General features: G+C 45.2%; 1 protein-coding gene and 1 pseudogene across 3 annotated transcripts in view; one reads left to right on the top strand and one right to left on the bottom strand.

The window, feature by feature from the left end:
* CAMK1D (calcium/calmodulin dependent protein kinase ID) overlaps positions 1-25,189 on the bottom strand; it is a 507,262-nt gene that overhangs the window by 390,220 nt on the left and 91,853 nt on the right. The gene's annotated exons all lie outside the window — the stretch shown is intronic.
* Positions 10,095-11,004, top strand: LOC125920390 (receptor of activated protein C kinase 1-like; annotated as a pseudogene).

Here is a 25,189-nt window from a genome sequence, read left to right as displayed (position 1 = left end):
AGGGCTGGAGGCAGACAGCCAGTCAGAAAAGACCCAGACAAGCACTAGCAAAGCACACAGGGCTGGGGGCTCTTCCCCCAGGGGTGCAGATGGTACCATCAACAATTCAGTGGGACTGAAATTGGAAGCTGGAGGGAAAGGATGCTGAGAAAAGAAAATGTGCAAAAAGCAGCAAGGCCTTGTATGATTTGCTGAGATTCTCACCCACTGGCAATGGCACGCTCCTGAAGGGTCCTAGGCTGGGGCACTGACCTGACCCTGAGTCCATTTTAGATCCAGCACTCAAGGTGACCTTTCCTTCCATGGTAGGCATTACTATCCCCATGGAACTCAGGCTCAGAGAAGCCAAACAGGCTGGCCCTCACCCTGGGCTGCCTCCCTGCAGCACCCATGCCTTTTCCACCACGCTAAGGAGAATTTATTGAGGGGTTTAGACATGAGCCTAAGGACTGAGATAGGCTAGTAGATGGAGGTGCAGGAATATGGATGTTAAAGACTTATTTTAGAACTTAGGGACATCTGAAAAGGTTGACAGGCAGCATGGAAAGAGTGGAGAAGACAAACAGAAAATGCTAGAGACGCGGGATGGCCAAAGGGCAGCAAGCCAGGGCAGCGAGGCCCCAGCAGATGGAGTCTTCCTAAGAAAGGAGGAGGGGTTATCAGGTTTGGAGACGTGAGGTAGCAACAAGTCACTCTGGGTGGCCTCGGTCCCCTGCAAAGAGGCAGGAAAACTTGAGAACAAGCAGTATGAAAAAGGACTGGAATAACTCATGAGAAAATCTAACAGATAATTAGAGGTAAAAACATGACACAGCGGGGGGAGGCCCAGGTTAGAATTAGAAAGCATGATTTTGCAGAGAACCCAACAGTTTAAATGTTTGAAATCTTTTTGTCAGGTATCAACACATTTTCTTCTACTTACATTATCATTTCTTTTTTTGCATTGAACTTTCGGATATCTGTAACATATTCTGATGTCTGGGGGGAGGCGGTGGTCCGTAACTAGGGATGGCACCTGCTCCCCCAGGGGGTATCTGGAAGCAAGTGGGGCTTGGTGGTCTGTCTCAGTGGGGTGGGCGCTACTGTCTCTGGTGGATGGATGTCAGGGATGCTCAATGTCCGGAGATGCACCAGGCTGTGCTCAGCAAGAAGAATCATCTCGGCCACGGTACCAACAGCGCACGCCCCACACTGAGAAACACAGCGTGTTACTTTTTCCCAGTTAGCCCACTATCCCAGGTCACTGTACTGAGTCACACATTCAGTGATACATTTGACAAGTAAGCACTGAGCAACCCTCTGTGCCACGTCCTCTTGGTGGCACTATGAAAACAAGTCAGACACTACTGCTGATGGCCTGTCAGCACAGAGCCTACTTCTGATCCTCTGTCCCCCTCACTCTGCCCCTACCCCACCTACACTCTTCCCAGAATAAATAAACATTTTTTTAAAACATCCATGGGGCACCTGGGTGGCTCAGTCGGTTAAGTGTCCAACTTCCGCTCAGGTCATGATCTTGTAGTTCATGGGTTCGAGTCGCATCAGGCTCTGTGCTGACAGCTCAGAGCCTGGAGCCTGCTTCTGATTCTGTGTCTCCCTCTCTCCCTGCCCCTCCCCCTGATCGCAGGCGCACGCTCTCTCTCTCTCAAAAATAAATAAAGCTTAAAAAAATTTTTTTTAATCTATAGAGAAATGCAATTTAATTAAGCTTTGCAATTCATCAACAACTTTTAAAAAGCAGCCAAGTATGGCTACGGCAGGAGTCTTGCTGGCCCTGATAAGAATTACTTATAATGAACACTTAACTACACATGCAAATATTAAAGCTAAGTGGTTAAACAACATGATCGCGTCTGTGTTGATACAATCCATTTGCTTAGCAAACTCCTTTTTCGTAGATACTGGCTTGAACAAACTCCTACCTACTGCTGTTGGTTGTGACTTGGTACTCCAAATGGATGGAGGTGTCGATGAATGAGGTTTTACTGGGGGTTCTGACCTGCCAGGGGTTCTGGGGCAAGACAACTGCAGGTGCTCATTGTTCTGTTTCTGTCTGACAGACTGTGACTAATTTGTTTCAGATAGCTGCTCAGGACAGCCCACTTGAGAGTCGATACACAGACACTCCAAGCAAAGGGGAGCTGCTGCGCCCCAGTTCATTGCCGGCCTTCCTCCTGAACGTGAACATGGCGTGTCCTACAGCTCTCTGGCCGTGGTTTTTACAGAGACATTAGGGGTGGCCTCCACAGTTCCCTCCAGCTCTATCCGCACTGTATACAATGTATTACCTTACAAAGTCCCTGTGTTTCTAACCTGGGCAAGCGATTTAAACTCGAGGTCCACAAAACAAGCAGACTTGACTGTGGGCAGCTGCGGATGTCCCCAAAGGGAATAATGGGAGCACCAGGGCTAACCTCAGTATTTGGAAAGGTCTGACAGAAAGCACACATGTACCCATGGTGTGATGGCACAGGCTAAAACGTGTTCACTTTGGACTAGAATTATGTCAACTCAGCAGGCAGTGGCCGTGGTGACAGCTCATGGAGGAGAGCTAGGCCTGTCCTTTACTAATAAAAATATAAAGGAAATGAATTAGCACTTCAAAAACACAGTTTCCTTGTTCCTTGTGATTAAAAGGTGATCCTCAAGGTCCCATGTGTTCTAAAGTTCTATGATTGTTTCACAGGAAGTTATTCATACCAAGAATAACCCATTCTTGGTATAACTTTAATACATAATTAACAGTAACAAATAGCTTTCTCTCTTGGCTTCCCTAGACTTATTTATAGCTTTTCAACTAATTAAAGGCATATTTATTTATAAGGGGTGCCATACTTCCAGAAAGAATTAGATGCCACTGTATATTCTCTAAAGGTAATAAGAAATGGTCTGGATTTGCTCAATTAGCAGCTTCTTCCTCAATTTCTACCTCTTCAAAAAGCGTAAGAACTAAATATTCACTTCTTTCCTTTGATCCTTTTCTTTCCAAAGCACAAGAAAGGTTTTTCACGTGGCTCCAATGCCCTCTCCTGAGTGATGCCCTTGGCCTTGGCATCATCACCAGTAACATCCAGCTCTACTGTGAGGCCTATGCCAGACGAGTAGTTGAGATGATGTATGGGCAACACTTCAAGATTCAATGCATTACATAATATAGCTTATTCTCATTTCAATTATTCATTTATGAGTATTCATAAATTTGTTAATAAATTAGTAATTTGTTATTACTAACAACAGACTAAGACTTTAAAGTATACGGAGCTTTTTTGCAGGTCAAATTTGTTTTTAAGTTTATTTATTTTTGAGAGAGAGTACACGGGGGAGGGGCAGAGAGAGGGGGTAAAAGAGGATCTCAAGCGGGCTCTGTGCTGTCGCCACAGAGCCCGATGCGGGGCTCGAACTCGCGAACTGTAAGATCATGACCTGGGCTGAAATCAGATGCTCAACCAACTGAGCCACCCAAGTGCCCCACAGGTCAAATATTTTTAAATGCACTAATAGTAAGGTTTTCTATAGGAATTGTACAGTGAATCCTTTCGTAACTGAGAAATGAAATCTCTTAGAAAACCAAACCTGAATTCCAGTGTTATGGTTGGTTGTGAATTTAGAGTCATTATATAAGATCTGTTCGTGTAATTATTTTGAGATACAATCTTTTCAAGGGCTCACTATGCCAGGAACTGGGCTAAGAAAGAGCATCAATTATCTCATTTAATCCTCACAAATGAGGTGGGTTCTGTTATCACCGTGCAAGAAAGAGGTTTAGACACAGAGCAGGTACTTGCCCAAGGCCTAGACTCACCAGTAATGGGATAAATGAGGTCCACCTGCACCCGGAATTGGTGTGCTTAGCCGCTGTGCGATTCCACAGGGCAGGTGTGAACACAGGAGGGCAAGCAGACGACAGCCTGTCCCAAGTCACTTGAAAAACAGCCCACCGCCTGTCACTGTATCTGGTTTCGTGTGCCCACATTGGTATGTGCGGACCATATCATCAGAGATTTTTTTCTTTCTGCCCAGGGTACATTGACACATTTTGTTCTACACTCTTTTTCCGCCAAAACGCAGATCAACATAAACTATTTAAGTAGATAATGCAGGCAAAAACAAGCAAATAAGACAAAAATAAAATAACATAAAACAAAAACCCGTTTCAAGGATATAACCCCGGAGCTGTATTTATGCCATGATGATGAATCCATTCACCCGTATACTGGCTATCTCCACTCTGAGGTCACAAGGCAATTCTGTGTGTTCAGAACTCCTTCCCTTTCTCCCACAGACCTGCTCCTGTTGGTTTTCCCAGTAGAGGGCACCATCTTTGACCCAGCTGTCCAAACATGAGCCCTCTTAGCCCTTCTTTCTTGGATGGTCCCAAATCTAGAATGACCCCAAAGAACCAGATCTGACCTACCTCAGCGCGCCTTCTGTCTGTCCCGTCTTCCCATACCCCTGCCAGTTCCCACACCCTCACCTCTCCCCCAGATCCCCTCCATGAATCCAAGAGCAATCTAGCTGGCCTCCTTGACAGCTGCCTTAAACTTCCCAACTACAGCACCAAGGTGGGCTTTCAAATGTACAAAAAGGCTCATCATGTTTCCTCTCCAATTCCCTCACCTTGAAGATAAATTCCAAGCTACGAAGTGTGGCATAAAAAGTCCTGGAAACCACAACTCCCTTTCCAGCATCTTCTCCCACCACTGCCCTATTCTTGCCTGAACCCCCAAACACCCTGTGCTCTTTAATCCTCTGGATAGTAGGACCAGAGTGGGGCCATCTGCTAGGAAGCCCTCCCACCCTTGCTTAGCTGGTAAACTCCTCACCATCCCTCAAGCCTCAGACCATGCACCGCCTCCTCCATGAAGCCTTCCCTGACTCTCCCAGGAAAACTCAGAGACACCTCAACCATGCCCTTCTGAGGCTCATCTCAGGGACGTTCCCTGCCAGCCTTTCCACACTGCAACACGGATTCTTCTCACCAGCAGAAAGTGGGCTCCTTTTCCCTGGGCTGAGGACTGGCTGTCTTTATACCCCCAGGACCCAGCAGCACAGGCCCAGGCATAAAGTAAGGGCTCTGCATTATCTACTGATTAATTAAACATGAATAAAACAACCTATGCGGGAAGGAAAGAAAACCACTGGCTTCATAATTTCTTGAGGTGAGAACCAGTCTTGGAATCTGATTTGAGCTTATAAAACTTTCCCTTAAGGGGAGAGGTGAGGAGAGGAAAGGTATTCTTGGACCGGAGATCTGTCCCAGATGGAGCACAAGAGATTAAATAAGGAACACATACTTCCCGAATGCCTATGTCATACCCTGGGTGAAGGCTGTGAGTCCCTGTCCACTAAAACGCAAAGCCCTCAAGTGGGGATTCCGGAAAGATGAAGTCACATCTTAAAATACACTCTGTTCCTCAGAATATAAGTTTCTCAAAACCACAACAATTACATCTTATGTACTATTTAGCTGGGATTAGTGCTTGTGGGACAAGCGGCTATTAAAAAAGAAAATAGTGTAAGCTTATGTGAAATCAGCGAATAAATGATGGCTCTGAATATAAACTAGGAGGTCGGTGTGGCTTCCAAACTCCAGGCTTCTTCTCTGAGCTCTTTTATCTTCCAGTCACAGAAGCTTCAGTGGAATAATAAAAGAGTAACTCAGATGCTGTTCGCCTCACTTGGCCCTCCGTCTGACTCTCAGACTTCGAGTTCACTGTGCAAACAAGTTCACAGTCAAGTCTAAGTAGCAAAGGCACCTACCAGCATTGGAACATTACCCCTTTCAATGAACCCTAAAGACTCACGAATGAATGCCATCCTGTTAGGGAAAGGCTTTAAAAGACTACTTTGTAAAAATAAAATAAAATAAAATAAAATACTTCATATTCTGAATGAAAAACCTGCCAACCTACCCATTACCCTGAAATCTGTACTTAAATTTCTAAAGCCATAATATCCATGTGCAAATGACAGATCTTTCCTGACTGATGATGGGGTTACATCCCAAAAAACCCATTCCCAGATGGAAATGTGGTTAAGTTGAAAATGCATTTAATACACTTAACCTACTGATCATCATGGCTTAGCCTGGGCCAGCCTTCAACATGCCCACAACACTCACACCAGCCTCCAGGTGGTCAAAATCCTCTCACACAAAGCCTATCTGATAATAAGGTGTTGACTATTGTCAAGGTCAACACAATGTGTAATGCATCGAGGACTGTCCTGACAGCGAAGAACAACGTGGGTGATGGGGTGCAGAATGGATGTCGCCAGCTGCCTGTGAGCTGCGGCTCACCGTCCCGCATCCGAGAGGGGACCCACCGCATGTCACTAGCCCAGGGCAAGATCCAAGTTCAAAATTCCAACTACGGTTTCTACTGAATGCATACCACATTTGCACTATTGTCAAGTTGAAAAATTGTGGGTCAGGGACAGTCTGTACCTTCAGGTGATTCTCATTATCCACAGGAATCGTGTCCTATAAAATCATAGCGCACACTGGGTTTGCAAATACTGAACTATTGCTCCCAGGGGAAATAAGAGCATTGGGCTCCTTTGGGCCTCTGGCCACGTCACTTTTGTCAACCAATCCATACACAACCTTGTTTTATGTGTGTTTCTGTTTAAAGATGCCCTATTTAATATATATTTCTGGTTCATTAACACGAAACACGATCAACAGCACCATAACTCATGTCTGAACAAGCTTGTCTAGCACATGCCTTTGCTCCTGAAGGCACATCCCAGGCTCCTGTCATTCAGGAAGACAGCAGGACACCTTAGCAGTGTGCTTGGGGGCCGTTCCCAACAGTAAAATCACTAACAAAAAGCACAAAAATGTGAAAAATACGGCACTAAAGAGACCATGAAAAGGACACTTGTTTACAGTGGGATTAGCTGAAACGAGAAGGCAGCACGTGGCCTTGTTCAACCTCAGCAGGGAACATGTGCATTCAGCGACACAAATTTTTCACCGCTCTGCTCATGGCCCCGAATGACTGCAAAGAGCATCTCAACTCTTGTTTTGGGGGGGTAACAATACATTTTACTAAGTAGGTGAATTTGAAAATACAGAAGCTGGGGAGCGCCTGGGTGGCTCAGTCGGTTAAGTGTCCGACTTCAGATCAGGTTAGGATCTCATGGTTTGTGGGTTCAAGCCCCATGTCGGGTTCTGTGCTGACAGCTCAGAGCCTGGAACCTGCTTCAGATTCTGTGTCTCCCTCTCACTCTCTGCCCCTCCCGTGCTCACATTCTGTCTCTGTCTCTTAAAAAAAAAAAAAAAAGAATAAACAGTAAAAATGTTTTTAAAAAATTAAAAAAAAATACAATACAGAAATCTGGGAATCACAAGAACTGGTTGTAGTTTATGTACTTTGAAAACATGACCCAGACTAGGTTGGGTGTTGTGGGAGGACCCCACAGAACTAAGCCATGGTGTGCTCTTCTTCTTATGGAGAGAGAGGCTAGAGATGACCTTCATCTCTTATCCTCCAGAATGTACTGGAAGACAACTCCCTCTCTTTCATGCCAGTGAGCCTAGAAGAGACACCTGTATGGTTGGAGAGCATCCCACTTGACCCCTATGCTGATTCCAACACACCACGCAGAAAAGCATGCTCCCTGCCTTCCAAAAAGGAAGGAAATAATACTAGCCACTTGCCATCCCGTGGATGCAAGCGGGATGCCAATGTGACATGTAACTCGGAAACAGTTCCCAAAAGTGCAGAACTCTTCTAACAAGTCCTGGTCCCATATACTTATTTGGCTTTATATCGTTTCTTTGTGCTTACATCTGTTAAACCACAAAAACAGGAATGAACTAATGTTGAACTTCTTACTCAGCAATAAGCAATATTCATCCATGGATACAGAAAACAATGACAAAAACATGAAGGGCTGTATGCAATTCGTTAGGAGGCGTGTTTCCAAGCAAATTTTGTATTCTCCCATTAATGTATTTACCTAAATTTGTAGCAGATTTATGCTTTGTTCAAACGTGTAATAGTAATCACCCACAGTAAGTAAATGCAAGAACTTTTTCATGGTTAGACCCTTACAGCCTAGGAAATTTAATTTAAATGTATATACGTATTTTTGCAAGGACAAAGATAACACCCAAGGATAACGTTCCATGAGGACAGAATATAAATTCAGAAAAAAGAAAAGAGAATGAAGTAGAAATTCCAATGGTTAAAGAAGAGTCAATTCAAGTACTTTTCAAATGGGTGATGATGGGTATCCAGTGTCTGTGGGATTTAGATTCCACTGGTTATATTTAAAAGAATGATGTAAAGTTTTATTTAAAGATGTCGATATTTACAATAAGCTAGAAATAACATCCTTTGCAGCTCTTAAATTACGATGAAAAATGTTAGCTATCAACGCAGAGTGTGTGAGGGGATAGATGTCTTTACAAAACTATTTTAAGGATGAGGTGAGCCAAAGGCAGAAGACAGGCCAGGCCCCTCCAAGGCAAGCTGACCTTTGAGTCCCAGCCCAATGTGGTGGGGCTTAACATTTTGCAAGAGAAGCTGGAAATCTGGATTTTTCTATGTACAGTTTACCTTTTTTAAAACATGTTGGTTCAGAAATTTTTTAAACAGCGTGCAGGTCAAACAAAACACAGCTACAGGCCACATTTTTTTCTACCTTGACTCTGAGCGCTAGCATCTTCTGTCAACTTTTCCACACGGTGATAGGAGAGCCACTCATTCAAAAACACACTCACTGAACACCTCCTGGTGTTCCAGACACTATCCTGGGTCCTGGGGACACAGAGATGGCTGAAACACAACAGTGCCCTCAAGGAAGATGAATGATAGGTAACATTTTGCAATCCCATCTGTTACATTCTGTGCTAGTTAGATCCGAGGTGCTGTGGCCATGGAACCTTGGCTTCGGTGGGTCAGGAATGCGTGGTTTGTTTGGGAAAGCTTCGTGGGGGAGGACGAGGCAGGACCAGATGCATCCTGAAGAATAACCAGCATCCTGAATAACCATGCCGGTGACTGAAGCAAGGCTACCTGGGGAAGGCTCCTTGGAAGATGGCCAACAAGGCAGATAGGAGCACACATCAGAGCAGGATGTCTGACTGCAAAGAACACCCACAGGGAGACAAAAACCAGCCCCACTCCTCATTTTCAGTTCCTCTCTTAAAAACAGGCACATGATGGAAATAAACCATTGAGACAAGATCCAAAAATAATCTTAACTGGGCATAAAAGCTCATATAAAAATTCTTCTCTTAATCACTTCTGGAAGGCAGCTGAAAGGTGCGTACACCCAAACTCGGCTTGCGCAGCAATCAACTTAATCTGTTTCTTTGAAAGATTAATTAAAACTGAGATTACCGATGGCGGCAGATGAGCTGGGTCAGCCGATGGGGCACGGTTAAGAGGAGAGAGAAATTGTCTTAAGATCACACAAACACAGCTGCAGGCCAAACGCGGAGATGTGACGGAAAACCTGCTTCTTCCCGGGCCCTGTAATTCCATTCCTGGGGATGACGCTAGAGTTAAAAGCCCGAATCCCAGGAACGGCAGGCAGCGGGACTCCAATGTGCCAAGCAAGCAGCCCGGCCTGTGGGGAGCCTAAGGAGGCCTTGAACTTCTGAGTCAAGTCAGCAACAGCTGCAGAAGACCAGGCCCAGCCCAGAGGGACCAGCCAAGGGAGCAAGGAGCATGAACACAACTGCTGCTCAGAACTCCAGCAAGTTTTCAAGGGCTCGTTTGACACAATGTCAAGGATCTGCTCAAGTCAGGCCTTGATGAGAAGCAGAGGTGATTAGAAACCACCAAAACCGTGAGAAGACACCATCCACATAGCCCTTCCCCCACAGGGAGCCTCTCAGAAAAGGTGTTTTCTCCGACGGAGAGCTGCTCTTATTTTTCCCCCACTGGCAGCAGAGAAGGAGACAAAGCAGGAAATGCTTATAGAAATCCTGGTTTGGGGACCTAGGATTTGAAAACCCTGTCATTGGATGTGAGCTTTGACACTGAAGGCCCTCGGTTCCAGTGGGGGCCTTCTCTGTCTTTTCCTCTGCAGGGCTCTCTGTGCTATCCAGCCGCATCCTTGTCACCACGGCAACACCCGCGCTCGCTGCCACCATGACTGAGCAGATGACACTTTGTGGCACCCTCAAGGGCCACCATGACTGGGTGACTCAGATGGCCACCACTCCCCAGTTCCTGGACATGATACTGTCCACCTCTTGAGAAAAGACCATCATCAAGTGGGCAGGGATAAGTCCAACGATGGCACCCCACAGCATGCTCTTCGGGGTCACTCCTGCTCTGTTAGTGATGTGGTCATCTCCTCAGGTGGCCAGTTTGCCCTCTCAGGCTCCTGGGACGGAGTGCTCTGTCTTTGGGATCTCACAATGGGTACCACCACACGCAGATCCACAGGACATACCAAGGATGTGCTGAGCATGGCTTTCTCCTCCCACAACCACCAAATTGTCTCTGGCTCCTGAGATAAAACCATCAAGCTGCGGAAGACCCTGAGTGTATGCAACTACACTGTCCAGGATGAGAGCCATTGTGTCTTCTTGTCACCCAATAGCAGCAATCCCATCACTGTCTCCTATGGCTGAGACAAGTTGGTCAAGGTATGGAACCTGGCAAACTACAAGCTGAAGACCAAGCCACACGGGCTACCTGAACACGGTGACTGTCTCTCCAGATGGATCCCTCTGTGCTTCCAGAGGGGACGATGGCCAGGCCATGCTGTGGACCTCAACAAAGGCAGGCACCTTCGTATACTAGATGGTGGGGTCATCATCAGTGCCCTAACTGATACTGGCTCTGTGCTGCCACGCGCCCCAGCCTCCAGATCTGGGACTTGGAAGGCAAGATCACTGTAGATGAACTGAAGCAGGAAGTTATCAGTACCAGCAGCAAGGCACAGCCACCCCAGTGTACCTCTCTGGCCTGGTCTGCTGATGGCCCGACGCTGTTTGCTGGCTACACGCACAACCCGGTGCTAGCTGATGGTAGGTGACCATCAGCACCCGCTAGAAATACACGGCAGAGTTTTAGAAAGAAAATATTGGTTTGCCGAAGGAAGGAAGGAAGGAAGGAAAGAAGGAAGGAAGAAAGGAAGGAAAAGGAAAATCCTCCATAGCCCTCACCAGAAAAATAATAACTTGGGCAATAGTTCCCAAAGTTCTTAAACCCACAGGAGGAACAGAGGAAGATGATGAAGACAGAGTCAGAATGAGGGGACAGCAGCAGCGGAGGAGGAGCACCTGGAGAGGCAGAGCCCCTGGGGCTGTGGTGCTGGCCTCCTACATCCTCTGGGGCTGTAGATCAAAGTCCACTGGGGCCTCCATCTAAGGAGCCTGGAAGGCGGGCTCTTTAGTGAGCCCTCCCCAAATGCAACAGAACATTCCCGACTGCACCTGACACGGAGCCCTGGACTCCAGCCCAGTCCTGATGGCCCCTGCCAGCCACTGGCCCTCCCCGCATCTTTCTCCCCACGTGTGCGCAGAGGAGGTGGGGCCAGAATTTCATGAGCAGATAGTCTCTTCCATCATCCTCTCTCAAACAAGTTCTCCTTCTCCTGGGTCAGCAATTCCCATCCAATTTTGTGTAAAAGCCCTCATGACAAATCTCATTCTAGATGCTTCTAATGTGTGGATTACGTATCCAATGGAAACGTAACCATTTTAGGAAGGGAAGAGAGTCAGGATTCAGGGAGAGACACTAAAATCTGAATTCTCAAATGTACCAGTAACACCAAAGTAGTGGTTAAGAGAACAGATCCTAGAGCCAGCCTTGATGGTCTCATGTGTAAAATGGGAATAATCATCATAGCCTGCCTTATGGGGTAGTCATGAAGAGTAAACATGTGAGCTATAAAGCAGTTAGAACACAAATGTGACACAAAGCATTGTGTTTAAATAAAACTCTATAACCATTGTATGTACCATCAAGAAGTAACCCCCAGTTACACCCAAGTCAGACTGGAGGGGCACTGTGCTATAGCCAATGGGAAGCTTGCCCGAGGCAATGCCAACACGAGCCTCGCTTCTCCCACCTCTCAGGTGAGACCGCCACTAGGCACCAAGGAGGCTCCCCCACCCCACCCCCTGCTCTGCTCCCACCACCACACGAGCTCAGCCCTCCCGTGGGGACCATCACACCAACCTCCCAGCTCTCCTCCCAAGAGCTCTTTTCCCCAATCCCCCCACCCAAGACACTGAGGTTGGCTTCTAATATTCTAACTTTAGATTATACTCCAGTAGCTTATATCATCAGCTAAAATTAAAAACACTTTTTCCTGGCCTTCAAAACTCATCATGATCTGGGGCACCTGGGTGGTTCAGTTGGTTCAGCCACTGACACTTGATTTCAGCTCAGGTCATGATCTCACAATTAATGGGAATGAGCCCCTCATCAGCTCCATACTGACAGTGCAGAGCCTGCTTGGGATTCTCTCTCTCTGCCCCTCCCCTACTTGTGCTTGTTCTCTCTCTCAAAATAAAATAAATAAACCTTTAAAAAAAAAAAAAAACTAACCGTGATCTGACCCCCTACCTACCTTTAAGGTTTGTTTGTTTTTTATTTTTTAGTGTTTATTTATTCATGAGAGAGGGAGAGCAAGTGAGCAGGGAAGGGGCAGAAAGAGAGAAAGACAGAGGATCCAAAGTGGGGTCTGTGCTGACAGCAGAGAGCCCCATGCAGGGCTCGAACCCACAGTGAGGTCATGACCTGAGGTAAAGTCGGATGCCCAACCAACTGAGCCACCCAGGCACCCCTCCTTTACCCACCTCTGTAACCTTATTTCCTACTGGCTCCTTCTTGTATCCTTCATGACCAGCAAACTGAACCCCACCCTTGACATCCACCCTGCCATCTCCCTCCGCAATGCCTTCGGCCTGGCATGTTCATCTGGCCTGTGGTTACCACTTCCCAAGTGGGACATCCCCCCATGCTTCAAGGTTGGGCTCATGTTCTAACATTTCCACCATGTCTCCCCAACCAGGCAGAATTACTATCTCTACTTCTGAACGCAAAGAACATTCATCTCTGCCCAGGGAAGGCAGAGGACTGTCTGGTCAGGAAAGGGAGTCTCAGCTCCGCCATGCACTGGCTGAATGTCTCTGGGTCAGAAAATTAAGATCTCTGAACCTATCTCACTGTGGTTATACAGATAAATGGGGATAATATATGCAAAAGGCTTGGATCAAGTTCTCTTTATCTGCCCTCTCTCATGGAATTTATTACTTCTCTAAATTTTATTAGAGTTATTAGGCTGGTAAGTTTTCTTCTTCATGACACTGTAAATTCCTTAAGTGCATATTTTTGTGTTTCTCAAAGAACCTAGCACAAGGCCTTACACTTAGTAAGAGCTAAATTGACAATTTATCAAATGAAGAAAGAGAAGGACAGGATATTTTATACTTACTGTTTATATTATTTTTAATCATTCCTCATTTTCACTTATATTGTTAATGACAGTAACTATCCCATAAATTTCATACAGGTATCCAGATGGTTCTGAGGGGAAAACTGTATTCTGAGTCCTCAATGATTCAATTCCACTCACTCAAGTTTATCTATTTTCTACTGGTCCCTTCATGTACCTTACTACCAGGAAACACTGTACTCAACACTATGTGACCTATAGAAAGACAAGTCCTCTTCCCAAATTTCCCCACTGGCATTGTAAGGACGTTTTAACAGGCCTTATAAATTTAACCAACTGGGTTGTTTTGTTTTTCTTCAAAAAAAAAAAATTTGAAAATCAACATCCTGAAAAGGAATATTTTATTCATGCCAGTTTAAGTAGTGACAGAAAAATATTCAGTACTCAAAATGGAATGAAAAGAAGAAAAAAAAAAACGGTCAGCATGAATTTCCAAAAGCATCTGGAAAATTGGCAAAAGATTTAAGAATGTAAAAAGCAACCGGCGATCCCAGCTGGGGTGAAGTTGCCTTTCATATTATATGGAATACCAACCATAAGACAGCTTTGGGAATTTCCAAAGACAGTACTCTGGAAAGCTCCTTTACACAGTGATTCCCACTTAATCCAAAGAAAGCACACTGCAACTTGTCCCCGGCACCCCAACAGGATTTAAAGTATTCAACTTTGTATGGAGAACAACATGAATCCAGGTAGAAATCTGACTTAAAACGGAAGGTAAATATTCCCCCTTATATCCCTACATATACCACGACCAGAGAAAAGGGTCTCCTCTCTCTTAGCAGAAGAGAGTGGGAGCTCGACACATCAGCTCTAGAGCTGGCCAAAACTGAACTTGAACCCCACACACCCCCATTCAGTGGCACACTTTGAGTACATTAGTGACCCCAAACTGAATGCCATCAATGTGACTCACAAAGTCAAGATAAAGTACAGACAGCATTCCGTATTTCATGCACAATGGACCTGACATAGTGGGCCAGAAGGATCGGAATGGAGAAGGATCTGAATGTGGTGGGCCAGAAGGATACCCCTGTGGGGATAAATGGACCTGTATCTTAGACCAAGATCAGCAACTCATTAAGTGTGTGGCCTTGGGCAAGTCCCTCCAACCCTCTGGGCTTCTAGGTCCTAATGTGTCATTTTCACATCAGACTCGATGCTCCAGCTCTCGTAACACCAGCATAAAAGAACTGAGAGAAGGAAAACAGTTTCAGAAACGCCCCCAGAGGCCATTCTGTGACCTGGCTTTGCTCTCTTATATGGATTTTGCTCTTGCCTCTTGGGTCCCAATGTGTCCCTAACTAGTTATATGGGGCTGAGCAACATGCTTAACCCTTCTCTGCTAGGTTTTTTTGTTTGGTTGGTTGGTTTTTTTGTCTCTGTAAAACATGAGGATAATCTGTATATATCCAAGTCCTTCTAGTTCTAGCATTCCACCTATCAGAGGAATTTCTTCCACTAGGGAGTAAATAAATCAGAGACTGAACCACTTTATAGTGTGTCAGCCCCTTGGTGCAAATCGCCAGCAAAAGGACGACAAAAATTCTGCATCAGCTTTGAAAATGAACAGACCACACAGAACAAGTGCTTTACAAAAGGTCAAGTATAGGATAAACATTACAAATTCATTCCTTCAGAGCAGCCAGAGCAGTGGATTGGTCACACTCATGACTCAAAAGGAAATTCCATCCAGGACCACCAGCCACCTCCCAAAGTTAGTCACCCTGCACAGCGGGGGCCAGGAAGGGGGGTGGGGGGGAGGGCATCCCATGGCCAGCACAAAAATGACCTATAGGGAAAGTGACCTTTTCACTGGGGCTCTGGGAGATCTACTAAAGGTACTTACACTGAATTCACCCCCACTCCCTTGGTTGAAATCCATATGGAAGTCACCAAAAAAAACCAAAAAACAAAAAACAAATCAGAAGACCATAGGTGACAATCCAAAGCCACAGATTTTGTGACCACTTTGTTCTCAGCCTCTTCCCCAAGAAGGAAGGGGCTTCAGACCGGTAACAGTTGACAAGGACACCAGGGTCAAGAGAGACCGTTTCTTTATAAATAAAATTTTCAAACTCACGGACATTAACACTCACCCGAAATAAGTGGACAAGAGCCAGCCAGGAAAGGGCACGTTACTAAAACTGGCCCTCTGGCCTCCAAGAGGCTCAGCAGAATTATTCTTGCTGTGAGGAGAGGAGGAAGGAAGGGCTGGTTATATTGTGCCAACGTGCCGGGAGGCACATAACTAGGTCACGTTCCCACTCGGGCCTGCCTGCTGCAGGCGGGCATCTCGGTGGTGGCCGGTCCCACACCCCCTCTCATGCCCAGCATCTCTCAAGAGGCCTGAGGGAGGCACCACACCCCCCACGGGGAGCAGGGCCGGGATGTTTCCATAGCACATGACATCCGAAGGAGCCTGTCCCAAGAGCAGTGGTCTAGCACACATCCTGGGCTTGCAACGGCATGAAATACACACCCACAACGCACTACAACAGCCTCCCGTCCACCCAAACCCTTCAACTCACTGGAGACCACACACAGTCCTTATCTCAGGAGCTGGTGCAGGGAGTCACCCAGAACTTGGACAACAAGCCCCTTGTCTAACCCGACGTGCCTGCGTCTTCCAGGTCCTGTGGAGTCGCAGGGCAGTACAGGTGCATCTCCGGCAGCTCCCTGGGATGTAAATCATGTAGCTTTAAGGAAAATATCCTTCACATCTGTAATCGCAAGCCTTACCTTTCTCCAAGGCTCAGAAAGCATTTTCCTCCAAACACAGAGCTTGTAGAACAACGTGATGTGATTCGGGAGCTTAGTATCACACTCACACTCATGCCATATCTCGAGACTTCCTCGGGCGGTGATGCTTTTCTTTTCAGAGCAGACAAACCTCCACGTTGGCACAGTTTATCTGAAAAACTGTTGGAGCCTCCAGCCCCAGGCGATCACAGAGCTGTTTATGAATACCTCGGGGGACTCACAACTGTGCCTTTTTTACAATTTGTTAATTTAAGAGGCACATTAGTGGAGAGGTGCTCTTAGCCAATCGGAAGCTCTCCTTGTACCTGTCTCTTAACAGCACACAACAGAGACACCAATACTGAGAGCGCCAAAGCATGTCCTGGGGACAGCAGGCACACCAGCACATTCCAGGGCTTGCTTCTTCTCTGCTTTTAACCAGTTTTACTTGACGCCATTTACTTGCACGCATAGGATTTAGAAGCTGGAGTCTGAGGGGAAAAGCTGAAGGCAAGAAAACCGTGAGTTCGAGGCTAACTCAGGTAAAATTCTACAGATACAAAGGCTTAGAAGTCTCTTCCTCCCAAAGCAGAGGGAAAAAACCACCCAGTGCCCCAAAACAGTCTCCCAAAATATCCCTGAAGGAGCCACTGGATACAGACATCACCGGAGAGTGGACATCTCCTGAGAATCACCGCTCTAGGTATCGCCTGAAGCCACGCACAGAACACTAGCTGCACAAGAGATGCTAAGTGGCAGGTGCCTGTATCAGGGGAGAAACATCTGAGGTTTCTTCCCTGCCCCAAGAGGCTCCATTTCCTCGCTGTTTACTCATGAGAGCAACTTGCTACAGGAGGCAGGGGTGGGGGGAGGGCAAGGCAAGGGAAACAGAAGTATTATGACCCAATTTTTAGAAATGAGTAAAATCTTTCAGAACATTCCAAAACATGCAGCTACTATTAATTGAGCAATTACTATGACATGGTAAGATACATACATATAACTTTTAGTAACAGCTTACAATGTCTAACATACATATTTTTAAGCTCTCAGTGAAAGTTCACTATTTTATATTACGTATACGTGTGTGTGTCAAAGCAAAGAAGAACGTCACCATTCTGAGAATAGTCACAATTGTGAAATAAAGTAGGTGAAGGTCAGGTTATCTTCTTAGTTCCTTATTATTTTATTAAAGTATTAAACCAGTCCATTGTAAACTGTACATAAAACTTCTTTTTCTGATCACTAATCAGAAATGACCAGCATTACAAAAGTCTAGGAAATACAGCAAGGCAAAAAGGAGAAAATTAAAGTTATCTGTCATTTCAACGCCCAAGAGGTGACGACTCTCACTATAATTGATGTACATACTTCCAGCCCTCTGCCTATGCATATAATTACAGATGTTCCTCCACCAAATTGGGATCATGTCATTTGATAACTTATTTTTCACAATAAATGGTTTATCATTTATCCATGCCCTAAGATAATATCCTGCATCATGAGTCATAGACTATGGAGTGTCACATTCTCCTGATGTGCTACATTTTATAAATATTATTAACTGAGTTGTTTCCAACTGTCAATTACTATAGTAAATACTAGTAGATGGATAGAGAGATAAACAGGTTTCATTTTCTTCACAAAAACTTCATGGAGATATAATTCACAATTCACTGGTTTAAAGTGTACAACTCAGGGTGCCTGGATGGCTCAGTCGGTTAAGCATCTAACTCTTGATTTTGGCTCAGGTCATGATCTCACAGTTCATGAGATCGAGCCCTGCATGGAGTCTGCTTAGAATTTTCTTTCTTTCTTTCTCTCTCTCTTTCTCTCCCCAAATAAACTATAAAAAATAATAAAGTACATTTGGTGGTTTTAGTATATTCATAGAACTGTGCAACAATCGCCATAATCAATTTTAGGACATTTTCATCATCCCCACCCCCCAAAACAACCCAGTACCCTTTTAGCAGCCACTTTCCACTTCCCCTCAAGCCCTTCCCCCCTTGCCCGAGGCAACCACTAATCTGCTTTCCACAGATGTGTCTGTTGTGGAAATTTCACAGGAAGGCAATAACACACTACCTGGCTTTTGGTAATTTATCCTAATGTTTTCAAGGCTCAACCATACTGCAGCACGTATCAGTACTCCATTCCTTCTTAAGGCTACATATTACACCACTGTTTGGATAGCCTACGTTCTGTTTATATACTCATCAGTTGATGAACGTTTAGGTCTTTTCCTCTTTCTGGCTAATATGAATAAGGCTGCCCTGAATAGCCACGTACAAGGTGTGGACACACACTGGCAGTTCTCCTGGGTATACACCTAGGAGGAGAATTGCCCGCTCATATGGTAACTGCATTTTAACCTTTTAAGGAACTGCCAGCCTATTTCCCGAAGCAACTGCACCATTTTACACTGCCACCAGTAGTGTGTGAGGGCTCCAATTCTCCACACTTTCACCAGCACTGATTACCCATCTTTGCATTACAGCCGTCCCAGCAGGCACGAAGGGACAGCTCACTGTGGCTCTGATATGCATTTCCACGTTGGCCAACAACTGAGCATCTTTTCGAGTGCTTATCTGGCACGTGTTTATCTTCTTTGGAGAAATGTGTATTCGGAGTCCTTGTCTATGTTCAGTTGGATTATATTTTAATTGCTGAGTGGTGTTTTAAAACCTATTTGAGATTAGTTCCTGACCAGCTCTACAAAAAAAAAAAAAAAAAATTTCCTCTTCTATGGATGGTCTTTTCATTGTCTTGATGGTATCCTTTGAAGCACGAAACTTTTTGGTTTTGACGAAGTATTAATTTACCTGTTTTTGTTGTTGTTGCTTCTGCTTTTGGTGTCCTATTTAGGAAACACTTCTTACTCCAAATAATGAAGATGTACACCTATGTTTTAAGTGTTTTATAGTTTTAGTTCTGGTATAGAGGTCATGGATCCACCTTCAGTTAATTTTTGTATGTGACATATATGAGCTAACAGCCCAAATTCATTATGTTGGATATCCAGTTGTCCCAGCATCATTTATTAAAAAGACGAGGAGCGCCTGGGTGGCGCAGTCGGTTAAGCGTCCGACTTCAGCCAGGTCATGATCTCGCGGTCCGTGAGTTCGAGCCCCGCGTCAGGCTCTGGGCTGATGGCTCGGAGCCTGGAGCCTGTTTCCGATTCTGTGTCTCCCTCTTTCTCTGCCCCTCCCCCGTTCATGCTCTGTCTCTCTCTGTCCCAAAAATAAATAAAAAACGTTGAAAAAAAAATTTTTTTTTTAAATAAAAAGACGCTTCTTTCCCCCATTACACTGTCTTAGTATCCGTGTCAAAAGTCAGTAGACCATAAATGTAAGGGTTTCTTTCTAGACTCTCAATTGTAGTCCACTGATCTATCTATGTCTGCTTTTATGCCAGCACCACACTGTCTGGATTACTGTAGACTTGTAATAAGTTTTGAAATCAAGAAGTGTGATTTCTCTGGGGCACCTGGGTGACTCAGTCAGGTGAGCGTCCGTCTTTGGCTCAGGTCATGATCTCACAATTCGTGGGTTCGAGCCCCGCATCGGGCTCTGTGCTGACAGCTCAGAGCCTGGAGCCTGGAGCCTGCTTCGGATTCTGCGTCTCCCTCTCTCTCTGCCCCTCCCCCACTCATGCTCTGTCTCTCTCCCCCCAAAGAATGAATAAACATTTAAAAATATATAAAAAGAAAAAGAAAAAGAAGTGTGATTTCTCCATCTTTGTTCTTTTTTTAGGACTGTTTTGGGGTCCTCTGCATTTCCATATGAACTTTAAGACCAGCTTGTCAATGTTTGCAAAAAGGGCTGCTGGGATTTTGATAGCTACTATGTTGACTCTGTAGATATACTTAGGGGCTTTGCTATCTTGACCCTATTAAGTCTCCCAATCCATTAATACAGGATGCCTTTTTTTTTTTAACACTTTTTTTTAAGGTTTATTTATTTTGGGAGAGAGGGATGGGGAGGGAAGGGCAGAGAGAGGGGAAGAGAGAATCCCAACAGCTCCAAGCCTAATGTGGGGCTTGAACTCACCAATCGTGAGATCATGACCTGAGCCAAAACCAAGAGTCGGACGCTTAACCCACCTGAGCCACCCAGGCCAGGTGCCCCAAGATATCTTTCCATCTATCTAGGACTTCATTAATTTCTTCCAGTGATATTTTGTAATTTACACTGAAGAAGTCTCGTACTTCTCTGGTAAATTTATTCCACCTTTATTATTTTTGATGCTATTATAAGCTGAATTGTTTTGTTAATTTTGTTATTGGATGGTTCATTGCCAGAATATATGAATACATATCCAATTGATTTTGCATAACATTTATTTAATTCTGTATCCTATAGCTTTGACGAACTCATATTAGGACCAATAGATTTTTACTGGAGATTTTAGTGGAGTTTAGGATTTTCTCTCTATAAGATCAGGTCATCTGCAAATAGAGACATATTACTTCTTATTGCTTTACAATCTGGGGGCCTTTTTTTTTTTTGTGCCCAACTGTCCAGGCCAGCACCTCCAGTACAATGTTCAACAGAAGTAGTGAGAGCAGACATCTTGCCCTGGTCCTGATCTGAGGAGAAAGCATGCATTCTTTCAACATTCAGTAGGATGTTAGCTCTGGAAGTAGAATCCCTAACTGTAATTTTTGTGGGAAGGTAAAAAAGGTTACTTTAGCATTCTGACCATTCACAAAAGTCCTAAGTATGCCTGTTTCCCAATGCACGGTTTCCTCAATATTTACTTCCCTAAGAGAATTTCCACACTCTTTGTACTTATAATAAGTCGTAAAGGGACAGGGATGTGTTAAAGAACACCTCAGGTGACCGCAGTTCAAGAAGACTTGAAAGGGACAGGTTTAATGAAATCCAAAGCCTGTGTCTGGTGAAATAAACACCTGCTAATGTAAAGCCCAAGCAGGGGACGTTACGATAAAAGGCAATTTGACATTTCCCTGGGTTGTCAGTCAATTCACTGCAGAAAGGAAGACTTCATTCTGAGCCCATCCTGAAATTCTGTGTCAGTTTACCTGTTAGAATGTTCCCTGAATTCTCATTGCCCTACCACCAAAATTAGTTCTGCCACAAACACTCTTCACAGCGCCTAAAAAAAAAACACATTTGGGAAAATCTATTCTAATTGTATTTAAATCTGTAAATCCTAGAACAAAGGGGATTTGACAGTTACTTAATTTGATTAGTCACACCAAATACTTCAGATCAAAAACTACACCCTGAAACCTGGATTATCCGGTTTGACCCCTAAACAAATTATATTAGAGCAACATCTTGGATAGCTGGGATACATATTCAGAAGTATAGGGGGGGAAATCTGGACTTGAAAAGACATGGCTTCAAATTCCAGATCTTTCTATTCCTAGCTGTGCATCTTTGGGCAAGTTACTTATCCTCTCTGTGCCAACTGCTAAAAATTTTTATTTTTTTTATTGTTTTTTTAGTATTTATTTTTGAGAGAGAGAGAGAGACAGAGAGACAAAGAGACAGAGCACGAGCAGGTGAGGGGCAGAGAGAGAAGGAGACACATAATTTGAAGCAGGCTCCAGGCTCTGAGCTGTCAGCACAGAGCCTGATGCGGGGCCTGAACCCACAAACCATGAGATCATGACCTGAGCCAAAATGGGATGCTAAACCGACTGAGCCACCCAGGTGCCCAACTGCTAAAATTTTTAGAGGATAAAAGCTTCTACACTCCAAGGATGTTGTGAAGATTATACGACACAGTATTCATAAAGTGCCTAGAACACAGTAGGTGCTGTTACCACTAAGAACAGAAATATTTCTTAACTCAAGCATTCAGGAAATGGGGATGTCCGATCCATTACAATTTCTGATTTTCAAACTTTGGTGGCTGAAAATCCTTCGAAACACTATTCGTATTTTTTGCATCTTTATGATGATAAGACAGTTCCATCTTCCATTTCATTTCTGGGTATTTCATAGGCGAGATCCCATGTAAGGTACCGAAAGGCCTGTCAGGCTCATCCACAAGTAGTTTATAATCTGGAATAAGTGTGCCACGAACCATAAGGATTCATGTATGTTACGATGACACAGTATCGCAGGAACAGACGGTGCAGGAGTTTGGGCTGACCACACAACGAGGGACTCAGCGCATGTTCTAAAACATGCTTTTCGCTAATAAATTCCAGGTAAGAGCTAAGGCAACTGCTGTTTGCCTGTTTTCCTTTAAAGGGTAGCGGAAGAAAAAAAGCCAATGTACGGCAAGCTTTACCTCGTATCCCCAAGTCCCCGGAAAGGCCACGTCTGCGCTCTGAAAAACTCGTCAGCAATGGCACGGCCAAACTCCTCGTTCCTCCCATTTCAGCATGCTCCTGACACAGGCTAATTGGCACATCTGAAATCGTCCGATTCACATGATGATGAAAACTGCCCAACGCCGTGAAGGTGAACTCGGGCCAGTTCTGCGTGTGCGCCACACCACAGCCTTGCGATCGGACTGTGATTCTAATCAACCCTGAGAGGTCGGCTCCGTCCTCTGAAAGCTGGACAATGAGCCTCAAGACAATAGATTTTCCTCACTGTGAAAACTGGATCCACCTGAAACAAGTTCCTGTCTCAGAAAGGTTAGCACATTGGCAAGCAGGGGAAACCCAAGGGAGTGGAGGTTTAGCTGCTACATAGCAGAGGAGAGGAGCTCCTCCCAGATACCGGTGGGTGCTCCCCCCATAGCTGAGGCTGGACGCCTCCCATGCCCAGGTGCTGGGCTTGGCTGAGCCACTGGCTTTCCAGAAGGCAACACAAAACTTAATTAAGCAGTATCAAGTATCTATTATATGCATAATACATGCACACGCTCACAGGGCTGTCTGGAAAGCTCATCGAGCAATGACAGAAATCAATCCAACAAAAATTTAGCAGACGGGCTTCTACACTTGGTCTCCCGAAACAAAAGCAGCCCCCTGAGGCAGGAGAGCCAGGCTGCTGGCACCGAGAGACAAAGGCCACGTGGTAATAAGGCCCGCTCCCCTGTGTCCTGTAGCTCTGGACAGTAATGGCTCACGGTGACTGAGCGCTTACTCGGAGGGAGGGCTGTGCTAAGAACTTCACCTCTTGTCAGTTCACTCAGTTCTCACAACAGCTGAGACAGGGTCTCCAGACTACCACACTCCTAGGCCTCCCTGAGAGCCTGATAAGCAATCAAAAGTAGGACAAGAAGAAGGAAGGTCTCAGTTATGTTTATTCATTTGGAAAGAGAGCCTACATGCATTTCTGTCCCTGAAAATGTTGAGCCTTTGTGGGGTTTTTTAAAATTTTTTAAATGTTTATCTTTCAGAGAGACAGAGCACGAGCAGGGGAGGGGCGGGGAGGACACGAATCTGAAATAGGCTCCAGGCTCTGAGCTGCCAGCACAGAGCCCCACACGGGGCTCCAACTCATGAGCTGTGACATCATGACCTGAGCCGATGCTTAGATGCTTAACCGACTAAGCCACCCAGGTGCCCCAAGGTTGAGCATCTGTGATCCCAGAGCCATCATGGAAAGAGGCCTCTGCACACAAAAACTGTTTACACTGAATCTGCCACCTTTTGCCGTGTGGCCCTGGGGAAGGCCCCCAACCATCCAGGGCCTCTGTTTTCTCAACCCGATCAAAGAACAAGATGTTCTTCACAAGGCCCTCTCCAGAGCCAACATTCTGAACCTTGAAAATCCAAAACGTCCCTACATCTGCTCAAAGGCCACGTGAAGACTGTGTGATACAGACTCGGGCTGAGCCTGGTTACCAGAGGAACCTGACAAATGACATGTTTCATCAAAAACAAAACAAAACAAAAAAAAAACAAAACAAAACACACCACAACCACGGCATGTTTTTCACTTCTTCCTACTACCCATTTAAGAAATGCTACCCAGGATTTCTCCTAGAAAGATGCAGGATTGGGGCACCTGGGTGACTCAGTCAGTCAGTTAGCACCCAACTGCGGCTCAGGTCATGATCTCACAGTTCGTGGGTTCAAGCCCCGCGTCAGGCTCTGTGCTGGCAGCTCAGAGCCCGGAGCCTGCTTCGGATTCTGTGTCTCTCTACACCGCTCACGTGCTCTGTCTCTCTCTCTCAAAATAAATAAATAAACATTAAAAATTTAAAGAAAGAGAGATGCAGGATTTTCTCACATTTGTCCAACTCTGGCTCCAAGCACACCAGGGAGAGGGCAGCATTAATTCTGTGGCTTCATGAGGTGCTGGGCCCATTGTTGGTGTTCCGTGTATGTACAAAAGTGACCTCCTTTGCACAACTGTTTTGAAGGTACAGCTAGTTCTTTTCACTTCCCCCTCCTTTTTATTACCCTAAAGTCTAAAGAAAAGATGAAGGCCTTCAATTAAATCAAAATGGAAGAAATACATAAAATGCACCTGTGACTTCACAAGGCACTTACCTTTAATTGTTTTCACCTGAACCTCAAACCGCTCATTTTCAACCAAAAGAAATGGGCAAATGACCAGCTGGTTGATTATATCATTACCAAATACATGAGCCTTAACTTAGCTAAGAAATGCTCTTTAAAAATGCGCTGATTTCGATGCACCATGATAAAAGTCAATCCATTTTATGAAAGCAATAATCGCATGAAAAGCCAAAGTGCCATTATGTTATCTGCTTCATAAAAGGAAGGATTCTTCAGGCTTTCTGTTGTCAAACTGAATAGTTATGACATAAAATGGGCCACAAGTGTGACTGAAGCTTCGCAGCATTACAAACGCCGATCTCACACTTGAAACCATGTATCAGCTTAACTGGCAGCTGGAACAGCGTTACAATATGTGCTCTGCTGGTCTCGGGGGTGAGGAGAAAAGGGTTTCACCTGATCTGAAATGAGACCTGCCTCCTCACCACCCTGCTCCCAACCCACCCCCACTTACAGTTGCCCAGGCCAAACACTCACTTGTTCCCATTTGGACCCCTCTCCCAGCATTCCTTGCAATGCCAGCCCACAGACACTGCGGGTGCATGGCCCGTG

This window comes from Panthera uncia, chromosome B4, assembly GCF_023721935.1.
Source record: "Panthera uncia isolate 11264 chromosome B4, Puncia_PCG_1.0, whole genome shotgun sequence".
Taxonomy (NCBI): domain Eukaryota; kingdom Metazoa; phylum Chordata; class Mammalia; order Carnivora; family Felidae; genus Panthera; species Panthera uncia.
The sequence above is the reverse complement of the archived record's forward strand: the minus strand, read 5'-3'. Positions and strand labels throughout refer to the sequence as shown.